Consider the following 17,110-nt stretch of genomic DNA (forward strand, 5'->3'; position numbering starts at 1 on the left):
AACCCTGCCCAACAGCCACATATCACCACATCCACTTTCACCTACAAACCTGTGCCCATATCCTATATAAAACTATTCTTAAACAAATTTAAACAGTGCTGATGATCTTCCATATGAGTACCTAAAAATAGCAGCCAATAGCATTGCCTGTCCTGTCTCAGTCCTTATAGGTTAATCCAAGAATCCCACATTCCCTGTCTCTGGAAAAAGTCGCACATTATCCCTCTGCACAAAGGAGGAAATCCAACAGACATTAATAAAGTCAGACCTGTAGCAATCGTATCTCCCCTCATCAAAATACTTGAAAAATGTATTCAGAAACAATTGCTAGACTATCTCCTGCAGGAAGAACTCATTTTCCCTACACAACATGGCTTCCATCCTTCTCAAAATACCAGCACTGACCTTCTAACCTATATAAGTATGTCAGTAAAGTTAGAGATAATGGCAAACTAGTATTTCTTATTTCTAGACTTGTGAAGAGCCTTTGACACAGTTTGCCACACCAAACTTCTACTTCAGATGTCTTCAGTAGGTCTATCTCAGCCCACCCTTCTATCATTCAAAAGCTACTTGTCCAGTAGGAATCAGTCAGTAAAATGGCACTCCATGCTCTTTCCTTACTTCCTAGTCACTAACGGTGTATAACAAGGCTCTGTCCTTGGTCCCCTCCTCTTTAACATTTTCACCAGCATCCTCTATACTTCTACACAACACGCCACCCTAATGCAATACACAGATGATTCCACTCTCATTTGCACATCTTACAACATGGTGCACCTCCAAAACCGGTTTTAACAGCCACTGAAACATGGCTTCATTACTCACAGTTCATGCTCAACCTAAAAAAGACCAAACTACTAATTTTTTTAACATAAATCCCTCTCTCCCTCTTATGAAAAAGTGAAATTTAAAGTCCTCTTGCTTGATAATACAACCATTGAAGTCAGTTCTCATAGCAAACTATTAGTGGATGATAAGCTTACATTCGACCTGCATATACAAAATTCCATAAGAAAATCTCATCAAAAACTAGGGATGCTTTACAGAGCCAAAACCTTTCTCACCAAGGCAACCAAGATTGCATTTTCCACTACTTATCTCCTCCCCACTGTTCTTTATGGTGCTCCCATCCTTACTAATCTCCAGGCTTCACAAAAATTAAAACTTGAACAATGCTATAACAAAGTTGCTAAATTTGTAGCAAGTAACCCTTTCAGAACCCACCACTGTGTAGCACTGAAATGCGTAAATTGGTTAGAACTGTCACATCAACTAACATATACATAACTTCTTACTGCCTATAAAATTATCCAGCTTCCAACTGTGTCTGTCCAGTGCTAAAAGCATTCTACACAGCTATGTTCCCAATCAGTCATTGCGATCCAAACTCGTGTCTGTCTACTGGCCTCAAACATATGTCCTATGCAGCCCGACTGAAAAAACTCCAGCTGTATGCAGTGGCATATTGCTTACTCAGAGGTGATCTCTGCCTGACTTACAAAGCCATGTCCAACTCAGAATTGATGGACATGCTCCACCTAAAGAAATCCAAGTCACTCCGAGCCACGCGCTCTAGTGAGCTAAATCTCGCCACAGCAATAAATAGAACATGCTGGAGAGATAAATTCTTGTCACAGAGACTCCCCATGCTTTGGAACAAAATTCCTAACTACATTAGGCAGAGCCCCTCATTAACACTCTTCAAGAGAAGCCTTGACAAGTGGAGAAAATACACCCCTGGGATCACTTCATTGGCTCTGCTTGACAGAGGCTCAGTTAATTAATCAATGGGGCGGTGAAAGCCGACACACTCTGGCTAGGCTTAAAAATGCCCTCGAGCAGATAGCCTAGTACCTACCTATGAACCTATATAGCAAATCTGCTGGGCATTGTCTATATTCGTGCAAGGTTGCTAAGGCCTGGAACTCCTTACCTTTTCCTGTAGTGGTTTTAAAAGGATGTGCTTCTGGCTTCTGCCAATCTCACTTCCAATGTCTCTCCTTCCCCTTTTTCATTGTTGTCTGTTGTGTAAGCTATTTAAGTACTTTTCCCACCCATTGTGCCATCCATACTACTAACTAGCCATCCAGTATACCAGTATTGTTCTTTTTTTTTCTTTGTTTGTACCAGAATTGCTCTTGAGTAAATTGCACAAAGACAAGCTTAGAATAGGTAGTCTGCCCATTAAACAGCACTACTATCAAATCTTGACACAGTCTAACCTAGTCTAGTGCCAAACCCCAGAGACCACAGAAGAAAACCTCTCTATAATCTAGTCCATAACCTACAGTAGTCCATCCAAATGTAAGTTCAGACAACATGGATATGCAATTTCCAAATGTCTCCATAACCAGCTTGGTAGATATGGGCATCCTGAGATAATGTAGCAATTGTCTCATGCTCACAGACAGCCATTTACTTAAAAAAACAAATACAGTATGCAAGAAATGCACATACACAATTTCACTGGAGGCAAAAGTCTCATACAAACAAAGTTGTCATGAACACACACACACACACACACACACACACACACACACACACACACACACACACACACACTACATTTACTACACTCATAGCCAACTTATGCAGAGGCACTAAAAAGCAATCTTCTTAAACAGCAAAGACTTCCTAAGCCTAAACAGCAATGCCTCTCCTCGGCAATCTGTAAAGCACTCACCAAAACAAAACCAAACACTGCACATACACCTACGCCAAGTGGAGCCCCAAAAGCAAAGTTCATAAGACAAGCAAACATATTACCCAGGACTCTTGTTGTAGGAGACTCCATTGTACAAGACGCAAATGCCCCACTCAGCAGACTAAAAAAGGAGAAGTTAACAGTTAGTTGCTTATCTGGAGCCAGGATCCAGCAAGTTATGCACCCACTTATGTCACTACAACACATGTAGCACTGTGGTTTTGTCATAGTCCCTGTTGGTGTTAATGACCTGAAACGTACCTCCCTGGGATGTATGACAAGGCACCTCCCTTACCCGGCTTCCGAATATTGGCTAAAACTTTATCCACCCCCCTTAGAGCCTTTTTAGGCAATGCCAAATTGATAAAACTAACAGCATAGCAAATAAAACCCAAAGAAACATAAAAGAGTTGCTGCTCAGTGCTAGGAACCTAAACAAGAAACTCCACACCCTACAAACTCTCCTCACTCTGGAAAATATAGACATCTGTGCCATTACCAGGACATGATTTAAATCCACAGAAAGTACTTCAGCAGTGCAAGGCTTCAGTGTCTTCCATTCATATTGACAATCAGCTGCACAGATAGGGAAAAAGGTGGAGGAGTCTCAATCTGCATTAGCAACAGTTATAACTCTAGGTTGGTTAAACAGGATGATGTCTTGGAGTTTATCCATGTGCAAATCACCATAGAAAAAGATCCATACCATATCCTTTCAGGCTATAAGTCACCCTCTTATGTCCCAGGAATCCCATAGGTCATACCTGGATCTGTTGGAGACAGTCAGCATTAAACCAAATACCATATTCATGGGAGACTTTAACTTTTCCTCTACAGACTGAGAAACATACTCTGCCTTGAACTCAAAGACGCAACAATTTCTGGACTTTATTAACATATATACTGTTGAGCAAATAGAGTGTACACTCACCAGAGGTTCACACATACTGAAACTGGTACTCACCAGCATGGGAGAATGCTGCACACATTCCCCCTCCAGTGTCACATCCTAACTAGTGAGGTTGGACCACAAAGCTGTCTCTTTCAAAATAACAGTCAACTTGGTAACCCAAGCAAACCTTGCAATAGGAACTTCTAAAGCAAACTACATCCTTTTAAGTGATAATTTGTCAATATTCAGTGCCCCTAGTAACCCTAAGTTAACAACAGCATATGCAAAATTTTTCATAGAAACCATGTGCAGCCATGTAAATGGCTGTATAGAGTTTGCTGTAGTTGCTATACATAAATCCAAAACAAACTCTAAAAACAAAATACACTAACGGAATCCTAACCTTAATAAGGTACATGACAAAGGAAAATAGTCATGGCTAAAATCAGAAAGAGCATCTCCAATAGTGATAAGAGGTCTCTAATTAAAGTAATCAGGAAACTAAGAGGACTTTTTAAGTCTACCAGGGCCAATTAAGAGGTCAGGATAGCCTGACATGCTAAAGACAGCCATAACGCCTTCTACAGGTATGTCTGTAATCTCAAAAGCAACACACAGCTATGTGCCAAACTGGTGGTCATTGGTGCCACCTTCACTGAGCAGAGCAACATAGATAATCTGCTGGCTGAGAAATTCAGCTCAGCCTTCATTCTCCCACTCCCACCCCCACCTGCCTCCCCTCATGCAATACCTACTAGCATACCCCCGCCAATGATTAGCAGGGAGCAGGTCCTGGTGGTGCTCAATAAAAGCAACAAAACAACCTCAGTGGGCCTCGGCGATGTATCGCGTTGCCTCCTAAATAGCTTGAAATGTGACCATCAGGCCCACTTGAGTCACTTTTCAACTTTAGCCTCAAAACAGGCTATGTACCATGAGACTGGAGAACTGCAACAGTTATCCCACTAAACAAGGGTGGACCATCAACTGACCCTGGAAACAGCAGACCCATTAGTCTGACTAGTCTCATATGCAAAGCCATGGAATGAATTATTATGGAAATGATTAGCAAGGACATAGGCAAGCTTCAGAAATAGGACCCAGCAGAGTTTGGCTTTGACAATGGAAGTTTATGCCTATTATACCTGGAAGATTTCTTTAAGAAGGTCACAGAGGCAGTGGATGTGGGGAAAATGAGGCATACCATCTAAATGGACCTGGCTAAGGCATTTGATACAATACTGCACTTGGGTATAGTTGACAGACTTGTTGAACTGGGGATAAATCCCTACATAACTCACTGGATTGCCAGCTGGCTCACAGTCAGGAGCCAGGAAGTCAGGATTTGTGAAACCACCTCCACTAAGAGAGCAGTCACCAGCAGGGTACCTTAAGGCTTCTTGCTAGGACTTCTGCTATTTGGCATCTACTTTTCTGAGGTAAAGGCTGATATCAAGGGCCTTTGTCTGACCAAGTTCGCAGATGGCTGCAAATTGAGAGCTATCATAGAATCCCCCCATGACACAAACATCTTACAAGAGGGTCTAATGCAGACAAGTGACAGGTGTCAAAGTCACAGATTAAAACTCAGTGCCAGTAAATGCATTATAGAACCTTTTGGGAAAATGGCCACCCAGACTAATTACTCTAGCGATAACACACCCCGAAGAGCTGACCTGGTACTCAGGGATCTGGGAACAAATGTAAACCATAATCTGGTCTTTGACTAACAGGTAGCCAAGGCAGTAAGAAAATCATTCCATCACACAACTTATAAGAAAGAGCATGGCGTCCAGATACAAGAAAGTCAAAGTGCCACTTTATTCATCCCTTATCAGACCCATCACTGAGTATACTGCCCCCTTTGGTATGTACCTGAACAGACACATGCAGCAGTTGGAATACCCACAAAGGTTCCTTAACAGGAGAATCCAGGGTATAAAGAAATTGTCCTCTATGGATCACCTTAAAGCCCTATCTTTATATTCTGTGTCCTATAAGTTACTGAGACATGCTGTGTGCCTGGCATGCAAGACATCCTTGGATCCAGCTTTGCTGGACCTTTTTCACATCCAGAAAATTAATAGCATCAGAACCACTAGGTCCAAATCTTTAAATTTTGCTTGTGACACAAAAAGGACTTGTTGATGAGACAGATATCCAGTTAAAGCAGAGTCCATCCCTAACCCTAATTTTGCATAACTTTGACCAATGGATGCGAAATTGGAAATTTACGCTGGGTCTGACTCCATGTCTCTGATAGACAGAGGCAGAGAGTAACTATGTCCAAACTAGCATAACCCCTCCCACCATACACACACAATCTTTAGAAACATTCTAACTAACATATGCCCTCCTAATAAATGCCCATGACACTTAAGGACACAAATGGTTGGGTTACAAGGCTGGGCTTATAAAAGCCTGGTGGTTGATAGCCTAGTATATACCTAATACCTATGAACCTATATGTGGACTGGGTCTGTAATTCTAGTGGCAGTAAAAAGGTAGACTGGTCTGTCTAGGTTGGAAAACACACAGAGAAGCTTAAAGTGAGATTGTTCTGTTGGTCAGAGCTCTTTTTGGTTGGTATAATCACTTTTTTGAATATACAAGTTCTGCTGCCGATTGCACAGCGGCATTTGGCAGTGCCTTTTATAGAAGTAGGCATTTAGAACCAAAGTTTTCCTATAATAGTTCCCCAGTAACTTTACCCAGTACTTAGTTGTGCAAAGAGCAACTGCTTTGCTCACTGTGGAGCACTGCAGCACAAATTCAGTCATACTTAGCCTAGCTATAGCTTCTATCCTCACAGCACCCAAGTTAGCCTGCTATAAACCCCTGTGTGTCACCATGTTGTACTTCACTTAAAAAGACCTGACACCATTGAATGGGGACTTTTTTAATCTTTCCACCATCAGCTTAGTAGATATGGGCATTCTGAGATAGTGTAAGAATTGTCTCGTTCACTGGCAACCAACAAGTCTTTAGAGAAAAGGATGCAATATTTAAGAGGTGTAATTACACTTTGTCACTGGAGGCAAGACTCACACAAAAGCTGCCAAAATAAGAGCCGGTTTGTGAGTAACATAAGCGTTGCACCCACCACACATAGTACTGACCCAACACATCAACCAGCATGTGCTAAAATGCTTAAAAGTAACCTTCCTAGATACCAAAGTCCTCCTAAATATTTGCCATTCAAAAGTAATACTCACCAACCAACACCCAAAGCAACACATACAGCCACAGCCTTTGGAGCCTCAACTACAAAACCCATAAGGCATGCCAAAAAATCTACCATTGTGAGACATACAGATGTCCCACTCACCAGGCTGAATAAGGTGGAAATCCCAGTCTTGTCTGTCAGGAACCAGGATCCACCAAACCAGCCACACACTCGTCACTAGACCACAAGTACCAGTATGACTCAGATGTTAAGTTGTCAATCTCGCCTTCATTCTTGCTGGACTCGGCCACTTACTAAAGCTCGAGAGCTAATTTTACCGGCTCGAGGCAACCCTGTATCCCATGATGCAAGGCGATAGCTATCCAGATCTCGTTTGCCGCTTTCGCTTGCGAGGTGAATTTTTTACCGGCTCCTGGTAAGTTTTTCAAATTTCAGACTTTTAGTCTCTCCCCTTTAGTTTTAGTCACTACCGTTGTTGTGTAAACTCTTAACGGTTAGATTTTAACCCTATCTCCGTTAGTGTTTTCCCTTTTTTTCCAGTTATTTATCCCTTCTCCTAAGTTAGGCCTTAAGCCTCCCCCTTTCCTAATTTTTTGTCAGGGATTCTGTGTGGTGTTTGGGTGTGTTTGTATCCCTGTTTTAATTTTTATTTGGATTGGGTGTTTATTGTGTGTGTGTGTTTTGTTACTTAGTGTTTCCTCGACACAGTTATGTCGAAGGACACAAAGGTCTCAGGCTTCAAGAAGTGTGACTCGTGCTGTCAGAAAATGTCTTTGACAGACGGTCACACTTCTTGTGTTTACTGCCTGGGACTTCTGCACCTGCAGGACTCTTGTGCTGTCTGCCACGCCTTCAGCCCAAGAGTCCTGCAGGAGCGCAGAAATAAATTAATACTGAGGGGCTTATTAAAGCCTGAGAGCTCCCCGACTAAGTCGGCTCCGGGGAAGCCCTTGAAACCAGTTAAGCCTTCGGCTCCAAGCCCTAAGCCATCGGCTACTGGTTCACCTTCTGTGATGAGATCGGTTCCAGCCGGAACTGATCCTTCTATGTCACAGGTTACAATATCGGCTCCACCCGGCGCTGATACCGCTAAATCTGGGCACTCAGTGTCGGCCCCGGCTGGAGCCGACGTATCCTCGGCTCCTTCGGCTCCACCCATCTCCAGAAAGAGATCAAGATCCCCTTCGTTGGAGTCGATACATTCGGCTCCGAGATCCCCCCTGCTTTCGGAGCGGAGCCATCAGAGCCGGTCTTCTCGGTTGTCCAGGCTGTCCGACCACAACCTTGAGAGAGTGGTGAGTAGACTATTAAAGTCTCAGGCATTGGCCCAAATGCTCCGTAGCCCGTCTCACCAGACGGTAGCTATTACACATCCACCTAACATTCCTCCTTCGACTCTCTTACAGAGCTCGGAGCCGTGACTGTGTTGTGGCTTCGGAGCCGATACCACCTACCCCTTTGGCTCCGTCGTCCTCTGCTCCGATCTCCTCCTTAATGCCTTCATTGGAGGGATCCGGGCGTCTGGTCTCTCTCATCGGCTCCGAGGGGGCGAGTGGCATCGGACCCTTGTCCGACCCCGTTTTCCCTCTCGGAGCTAAGGCGCTGGTGAGTTCAGCCCCGACATCAGCCTCGGAGCCTTCCTTGTCGGTGCGGCCTGGGGTTCCTATCTCTTCGGAGCGGGAGCCTTCTGGCCTCTCTGATGGAGGAGCCTTCGAGGTGATGAGGAGTGTACTAGCCCCAGGGCATAGTCAACGGTCAGTTCCATCAGGTCCTCCCACTACAGTGCCTGCTGACGTCTCTTCCTACTCTCTTGCTCCTGGACCCAGAGATCCAACGCCTCAGGTTTCCCCACTGGGAATATCTTCCTCTTCCGAGGCTTTTCCTGACCTGTCAGGTGAGCCTCCGCGTAAGAGGGCATGTAAGAGGAAACATCTAGACTCCCCCGAGTCTGTTGCATCCGATACTGACTTGGATGAGTCGGAGGGATCCCCAAGGTCCCCCTCTGAGGATGTCTCTTTCTCAGACATCCTTGAACTCCTTAAGCAGAGGGGGAACTGGCCTTCCCTTAATCCTTCCGAGGACGAGTCGGTATACCTAGAGGCATTCGGGTCTCGACCCTCCACCTCCTGGGTGTCTCCGCTTTTCGACCCTCTTATGGACGTGGTGGCTCGGAAGGCATGGATGGCCCCGGACTCGGTGGAACCCATTCCTCGGAGGCCTTCTAAATTCATCACGGCCCCACCTGATAGGCAATTTTTGACAAAAGGTGTCCCGGTTGATGCCATGGTGGTGGCTGCAGCCACTAAGAAGGAATTAGCTGATCCTTTAGTACCTGTCCATCCTCCTAACAAGGATTCCAGGAGTATGGATAGGTACAGCAAGTGGATATTTTCTTCAGTGACCTTTGCCATGCGGTCGCTGAACTATTTGTGTCACTTCACCCGCCTTCAAAGAGATGTTCTTAAAGAGTTGGGAGAAGTTTTACAGGATCCGTCAGCTGCTGGGTCCCAGGATAAAATTAACTCACAGCTAGGAATCCTAAACTCCATTGTTAACTCCTCCATGCGGCTCATTTCATATGCAGCCGATGGAGCGAGTAGGGCCGCAGGCACAGGAGTGGCTTTAAGGCGTCAATCGTGGATGTGGCTTTGTAATTTTGCAGACCCCTTCAAGGCGTCCTTCACAAACTCTCCTTTTGATGGTTTGACCTTGTTCGGACAAGTGAAAGACACCTTGACTAGATGCGAACAAGATGGCAAGACTCTTTCTGCCGTAGGAGTCCGTTTCTCCACCCCTTCAAGACCTTACCCAAAAGGTCAGAAGGGAGGGAAAATGTGGTTCCACAAATCTCAAGGAGTCACGCCTGACGCACAAGGTCAGTTTACCCCCAGAGGCAGAGGGGGTAACAACAACAGACACCGCCCTAGGGGCAGAGGGGGTCCGCAGAATCAGGGTAGCAGGGAGTCTCTCTCTGACAAACCCTTCCAGCATCCCTGAGATGTTGTCCGATTGTCCACCTTCGGAGGTAGTCGGGGGAAGATTATCGCTGTACCCAAAAGCCTGGCTTTCCCTTTCTCAAGACAAATGGGTACAGTCGATCATATCCGAGGGTTACAAAATTCCCTTTATCCAAACCCCAATTCAGCAAAAGGGAACCCTACCAGACGTTCCACCCGGTCTAAGGGAACTAGCAGTACCAGAGATATCAAAACTGCTAGCAAAAAGAGCCATCCAGCCAGTCCCAGCAGACCAAATAGGATCCGGAATCTACTCAAGGTTCTTTTTAGTACCAAAAAAGACAGGGGACTGGAGACCAATATTAGATCTCAGCAAACTAAACAAGTTTGTAAAGAAAACAAGATTCCGGATGGTCACGCTTCAGTCCATTCTACCCTTTCTGGGCAAGGACAATTGGATGTGCTCGTTGGACCTTCAGGATGTGTACTATCACATAAAAATCCACAGGTGCTCCAGAAGGTTTCTCCACTTTCGGCTGGGGGCCAGTCACTTCCAATTCAGAGCCCTGCCATTTGGACTCACTACAGCCCCCAGAATGTTCACCAAATGTATGGCAGCGGTTACGGCTCACCTGAGACGTCAAGGATTCCAGGTGTTTCCATATCTAGACAACTGGCTCCTCACTGCCACCACCAGGCATCAACTTCTCCAAGCCAGAGATTACACCATTCACATTTGCAGAGGGCTAGGGATTTCTATAAATTTCGAAAAATCTGCCTTGTCGCCCTGTCAATCTATTACCTTTATAGGCGTCAAATTGGACACCGTACAACTTTCAGCAAAGTCAACAGACTAAGGGATCTTGGATATTCAAAACCACATCCATGTGATTCTTCAGAGCGACAAAATTCAGGCCAGGTTTGCCCTGAAAGTATTGGGTCTTATGGCGGCCGCCATAACACTTCTTCCCCTTGCCCGCTTTTACATGCCTCTCCTACAATGGATGCTGTTCGCCCAATGGTCCTTTCAACGACTTCACATGCATCACAGGATCATGATAACTCCAATTTGCAAAAAGCATCTGACCTGGTGGATATTGTCCCCTCAAGTCCATCAGGGCAGACCCTTTGTTCCTCCCGCCCCGGTCGCCACGGTTACATCGGACGCCTCCCTGATCAGGTGGGGGGGGGCATTATCAGGGCAGGATGGTCCATGGCACTTGGCAACCTTTCAAATGCCACCTGCACATAAATGTCCTGGAGATGAGAGCAGTGCTTTTAACATTGCAAGCCCTCCACGACTCTCTTCCCCTGGGGACTATTGCAGTCCAAATGGACAATATGTCCTTAGTGTGGTGTATCAACAAGCAGGGCGGAACCAAGTCCTATCCACTGTGTCGAGAGGCACTCAGACTTTGGCAGTGGGCAATCTCTTCTCAGCGGCTTCTGATAGCAACGCATATCCCCGGGAAATCCAACATCATAGCAGACAGGTTGAGCAGAGCTATTCTCATGCCTCACGAGTGGTCTCTCAAACAATCTGTGATGGAAGAGATTTTTCAGAAGTGGGGCCTTCCTTGCTGCGATCTTTTTGCTACGCCTCAAAACAGCAAATGCCCCGACTTCTTCTCCCTCTTCCCCCTTCCAGGCCATCCCCCCAGAGACGCTCTAATCCAAGATTGGCCCCGGGGACTTCTCTATGCCTTTCCTCTAATACCACAAGTAATTCAGAAAGCAACTGCCTTGAGAGCCAAGATGATTCTCATTGCCCCTTATTGGCCTCGACAGATATGGTTTCCGTTCCTACATCATTATCTTTTGGTACAGCCATGGCATCTGGACCCGGATCCAGATCTTCTGACCCACCAGTCGGGCCAGCTGCACCAATCCATACCTTCTCTCAACCTCACTGCTTGGTTGCTCCACTTCCATCCCTAGCCAGGCTTCCTATGATTTCTAATCACGTCCGGGATATCATAGTAGATTCCCTTAAATCTTCCACCAGAAGGATTTACACTAGTAAATGGCAATGTTTCTCCTTCTGGGCAAAAGCTAGGAACATAGATCCCTTTACTGCTCCGATTCATTCGGTCTTGGACTTCCTAGCCGAAATTTTTCACTCAGGATCTTCTTCCTCCACAGTAAAAGTTCAGTTGGCAGCCATTTCAAATTTTCATATTGGCTTGTTGGACCACAGCATCATGTCACATAAACTTTGCAAGGCATTCCTTAGAGGTATATTTTTACTTAAACCTCCGATTAGAGACCCCCCACCACTGTGGGATCTAAATTTAATTTAAACATCCTTGATTCTTCCCCCTTTCGAACCTGCGGCTACCTGTTCATTGAAATTTCTTTCTTGGAAGACACTCTTTCTAGTCACCATTACTTCTGCCAGGAGAGTATCTGAGCTTCATGCCCTCTGCATTCGTCCTCCCTACTTAATCTTCCACAAAGACAGAGTTTCTCTAAGGACTAATCCGTCATTCTTACCCAAAGTGGCATCGCAGACTAAATTAAATCAATCTATTGATCTTCCAGTTTTTTTTCCCAAATTATTCTAACAGAGCAGAACAAAAACTACATTATCTCGATGTTCACCGCCAACTCAGATATTATCTGGACAGAACCAAACAATTTAGGAAATCTGATCAATTGTTTTTATCCTATGCAGAGAACAGGAAAGGCCTTCCGGTATCCAAGGTAACCCTATCTAGGTGGCTGTCTTCTGTGATTACATGCATTTATCAACTCAGAGGTAAAGAGTTGATTTCTAGGCCAAAAGCCCATTCCACCAGAGCACTAGCTACATCTACAGCTTTTCAGGCTAGACTTCCAATAGACACTATTTGTGCAGCAGCCACATGGGCCTCTCCTCATACCTTTGTTTCGCATTACAAATTAGACTTGGCCTCCAGAAACAGAGCAAATTTTGGTTCCACCATTCTCAAGAGTCTGTTCCATTGAGCCACCCTGGATAAAGGTGCTAGGGACACGGTCCCATCCAGCAAGAATGAAGGCGAGATTGACAACTTAACATTGAAAAGTTATGTACCTACCATGACGTTCCATGTTAGTTGTCTTCTCGCTTCTTTCTTGGCGTCCCACCATCCCCCTAGCCTGGTCAGACCGAGAAGATTGTTCCTCTTCCTTAAAGAGTCCTGATCCAATTTTTCCAGCTAATCAGCTTACTAGTGTCACTAGATCAGGTTGGTCTTTTTTCGGGGGATTATTACCTCTTCCTCCTCCTCTCCAGTTGGAGGAATATATTGCATAATTTTTCCTTAGCTACCAAACGAGATCTGGGTAGTTATCGCCTTGCATCATGGTATATAGGGTTGCCTCGAGCCGGTAAAATTAGCTCTTGAGCTTTAGTAAGTGCCCGAGTCAGAGCCGAGGATTGGCTCCGAACCCATCCAGCAAGAAAGAAGGCGAGAGAAGACAACTAACATGGAACGTTATGGTAGGTACATAACTTCTCATTATAGTCCATGTGGGTGTAAATGATTTGAGACTTACCTCCATGGACTACATGAAGACAGACATTACGGATCTCTCGGACTATGTGTCACAGGCTGGTATGTGCCTAGCATTGCGCAGCATTCAACCTTCACCAAGGATGATGCCACAGTATTAACAAAACATGTCTGACTTCAGTAATTGGCTTAGTTTCTGGTGTCATTCCAAGGGGGTACAGAAATTGTCAGCGTGAAAAGACATGCTCAGTAGACCACATCGCTTTACCAAGGATGGTCTGTGCCTGCCCACTCTAGGCTTCTGAATATTGGCTAAAACATTGCCCTTCCCCATAGTTCCTTTTTTAGGGAATGCCAAAACTGACCAAACTTCCATTGTAGCAGAACCACCCAAAGTAATCTAAAGATGTTACTGCTCAATGCCAGCAGCCTAAAGAAGACACTCCACTTCCTCCAGGGTCTGCTCAACCTGGAAAATGTAGACATCTGTACAATTAATGAGACATGGTTTAAAGCCACATAGAACACCCCAGCAGTGCAGGACTATAGTTCCTTCCACACATTCAGGCCAGCTACTGTGCAGGCAGGGACCAAAGGTGGAGGTCTCTCAGTCTATATCAACAACAAACTCACCTCAAGACTAGTCAAACAGGATGATGCACTTAAGCTTCTCCATGTCCAGATTTCCATAGGTAAGGTCCAATATCATGTTTTTTGTAAGCGATAGGTTAACCTCTATGAACTAAGAAGCCCATAACTCATACTTGGATGTACTAGAGGCTCTCACCATTCAACCTAATACCATATTCATGGGTGACTTCAACTACCCCACTGTAAACTGGGATACTAACACAACCCCCAGTGTTACAGGCCCACAAATTCCTGGACTTACCCCTCCCCCCAATCCCCAGTAAATGCCATCAAACAAAACCATCCCAACTATAACTAGGGAGCTGGTGCTAGATGCACTCTCTCAAGCCAAAAACACTGCCTCAGTGGGCCTTGACCATATCCAAGGATGCCTCCTAAACAGCTTGAAAAATGACATATAAAGACCATTGGAGTCATTGTTTAACCATAGCCTCCAGACAGGCTTTGTGCCACATGAATGGAGAACTGCAACTGTCATCCCTCTGTACAAAGGCGGGCCATCAACGGACCCCAGGAACTACCGAACCATAAGTCTGACTAGTCTCACATGCAAAGCCATAGAAAGAATTGTCATGGAAATGATTAATAAGGACATAGAAAACCTTCGAACACTGGATCCAACAATGTTTGGTTGCACCAATGACAAATCAGGTCACTCAACCTAGTTGACTTCTTTGAGAAGGTCAGTAAGGAGATGGCTGAGGACATAATGGTGCATACTGCTTGCCTTGACCTGAGTAAGGCATTTGATATAATACCCCACTCAGGCATTGTAAAAAAATAAAAAGGCAAACATATAGGCATAAACCCCTGTGTTATGCACTGGATAGCCAACTGGCTCTCATATAGGACCCAGGAAGTTAGGATAAGGGAAATCACTCACACAAAGAAGTCAGTCACTAGTGGAGTCCCTCAGGGCTCTGTCCTGGATCTGCTACTGTTTGGCATCTACTTTTTGGAAGTCAAGGTCAATGTCAAGGGCCTGTGGCTGACCAAGTTTGCAGATGATTGCAAACTAGGAGCAGTCATAAAATCCCCCAAGCTGCTATCATACAATAGGAAATACTAACACAGAAAAATGTGTGCTGCCAAAACCATGACTTAAAATTCAATGCCAAGAGATGCATATTGGTACCCTTTGGAAAGTCAAACACCCTAGGAAATTACCTCATTAATAACACACCCTTAAGAGTAATTCCAGCAGTTGGGGATTTGAGTACGTATATAAATAGTGACCTGGCTTTCTACCAATATGTGTATAAGGTAGAAAGCAAATCCTTCTATTTTTCTCAACTTGTAAACAAGGGCATGGCATGTAGGTCCAAGGTAGTCATTGTTCCACTGTGGCATGTAGGTCCAAGGTAGTCATTGCTCCACTGTACCCAACCCTCATTAGGCTCATCATTGAGTACAATGCCCCCTTCGGTTTGTACCTGACCAAGCATATGCAGCAACTGGAACATTCACAGAGGCTCCTCACAAAAAGAATACAGGGGATAAATAGCATGTCCTGTACAGATTGCCTCAAAGCCCCATCTCTATACTGTGTTTCCTACAGACTGAAAGGTGATATATGCCTGGCATACATGCCATCCTTTGATCCCACTCTGATAGACCATTTTGCATATCCGCAAAACAAATCGCATCAGAATTACTCTATCTATGGATGTAAGCTTTGCTTGCGATATAACTAGGACATGCTGGAGGGACAGGTATGTGTCCCAGAGAACTCCCCTTTATGGAGTAGGCTTCATATTTATGTGAAGCAGTACTTTTAACTAACACTGTTCAGGAGAAACCTGGATCAGTGGATGAAAAATCGGAAATACACCTCAGGTCTATCACCTGTTTCTCTAATGGACAGAGTCAGCCTGTAAATCTTGCCATAGCTTACATATACCCCTTAAAGTAATTTCTAAGGTGCATAAACTTGTGGAATACATTTGGGATTCTTGGATAAGCTTATAAAGGCCCCAGTAGTTATTAGTCTGGTATACACCTACAAATCTATGAATTTTAGTAAATGTTGGAGAAGCTGTGAGTTAACTCATTTTCTAAGTATTTTTGATATGGCAGGACTAGAGAAAGTTGGTATGGTAATTGTTTAAGGTTGTTGAAGAGACACATTGTGTGCCATTGTTCAGATATTGGAAGCTAAGTTCTTTAACAGAGCTTGCATTATTTTTGTGACAAGGTAGACAATAGCACATGCAAAACATTTTTAAAACTTCAGCTTATAATGTCTTCTTACCCTGCTTTTAAATTGTGAAGTAATTCTGTACACTAGGCTAGATGTGACTGTTTGAAGGGTGAAGAAAGGACTGTCACATTGTGGATGATCAAATCTCACTCTCTTCTCAAACCATTATTCATCAGGTTTTGACAGCTTTTGGAAAATGCATCCAATGTTGACTCCAGCCTTAGTGCGATTCATGTAAAGGAATGAGAAGGGAGTGGAATCTTGACCATATTTGGAGCACCTGTCAATACTATTTCAGAACTTCTTAAGATTATTAGCATTTTGATGCCACTATTCCAGAAAAAAGCTTTGTTTTTGGTTAAAGTGGTTAAAGGGCACAGTGATAAAGCTTACTACCTTTCCACATGGCTGTCTATCCATATTGTCTTCTGTTCCAGTTATGTCCTGGAACGTGTTCTACCACAACTGTTTCCGTGTCCACCACTTCTTTTCTCTAATTCTTCTTTGAACAATAGTTGTAAAACTGCTACTTGATATTCCCTGGGTATCTTTGGCAAACATTACAGATTGGTCTCTATGTCTTCCTGTGGGGTCACAGTTATCAAGGGTACATTCCCCCACCAGAGTCACCCTGGAAGACTGAGTTGTGGATACTAACCTACCTGTTCCTGCAGCTGGAGCACTTTGATAACCAGTACAAAAAATATAGGCACTCATGAGAATGCCAAGTGTGAGAAGAACTCCAGCTGTGGTACGAATGCTGGCCTGTAGCCCCCCCCCACACACACACACACACACACATGCACATTCTTGGTCCTGAACTCGATTCTTCCACCAGTGCAGTGCATTATGGATGTAGGAGGGGCAAGATTTAGTTGTTTGGGAATGTTTTGTGTGCCGAGTGGTCCTAACACCTCCAGTATCAGTCCTAACTGTTCCTGCAAATGAAGGTCATCATACAGATCCATAGTTAAAGTGAGTGCCTGTAACTTTTGTGTGTATTTACCATTAATCTGTATGGGCCTGTACATATGATGTAA

General features: G+C 44.5%; 1 protein-coding gene across 2 annotated transcripts in view; it reads left to right on the forward strand.

Moving 5' to 3' along the window:
• FBXW12 (F-box and WD repeat domain containing 12) overlaps positions 1–17,110 on the forward strand; it is a 1,108,462-nt gene that overhangs the window by 113,559 nt on the left and 977,793 nt on the right. The gene's annotated exons all lie outside the window — the stretch shown is intronic.

The sequence above is a fragment of the Protopterus annectens genome, chromosome 7.part0 (assembly GCF_019279795.1).
Source record: "Protopterus annectens isolate FY-2018-M chromosome 7.part0, PAN1.0, whole genome shotgun sequence".
NCBI lineage: Eukaryota > Metazoa > Chordata > Ceratodontiformes > Protopteridae > Protopterus > Protopterus annectens.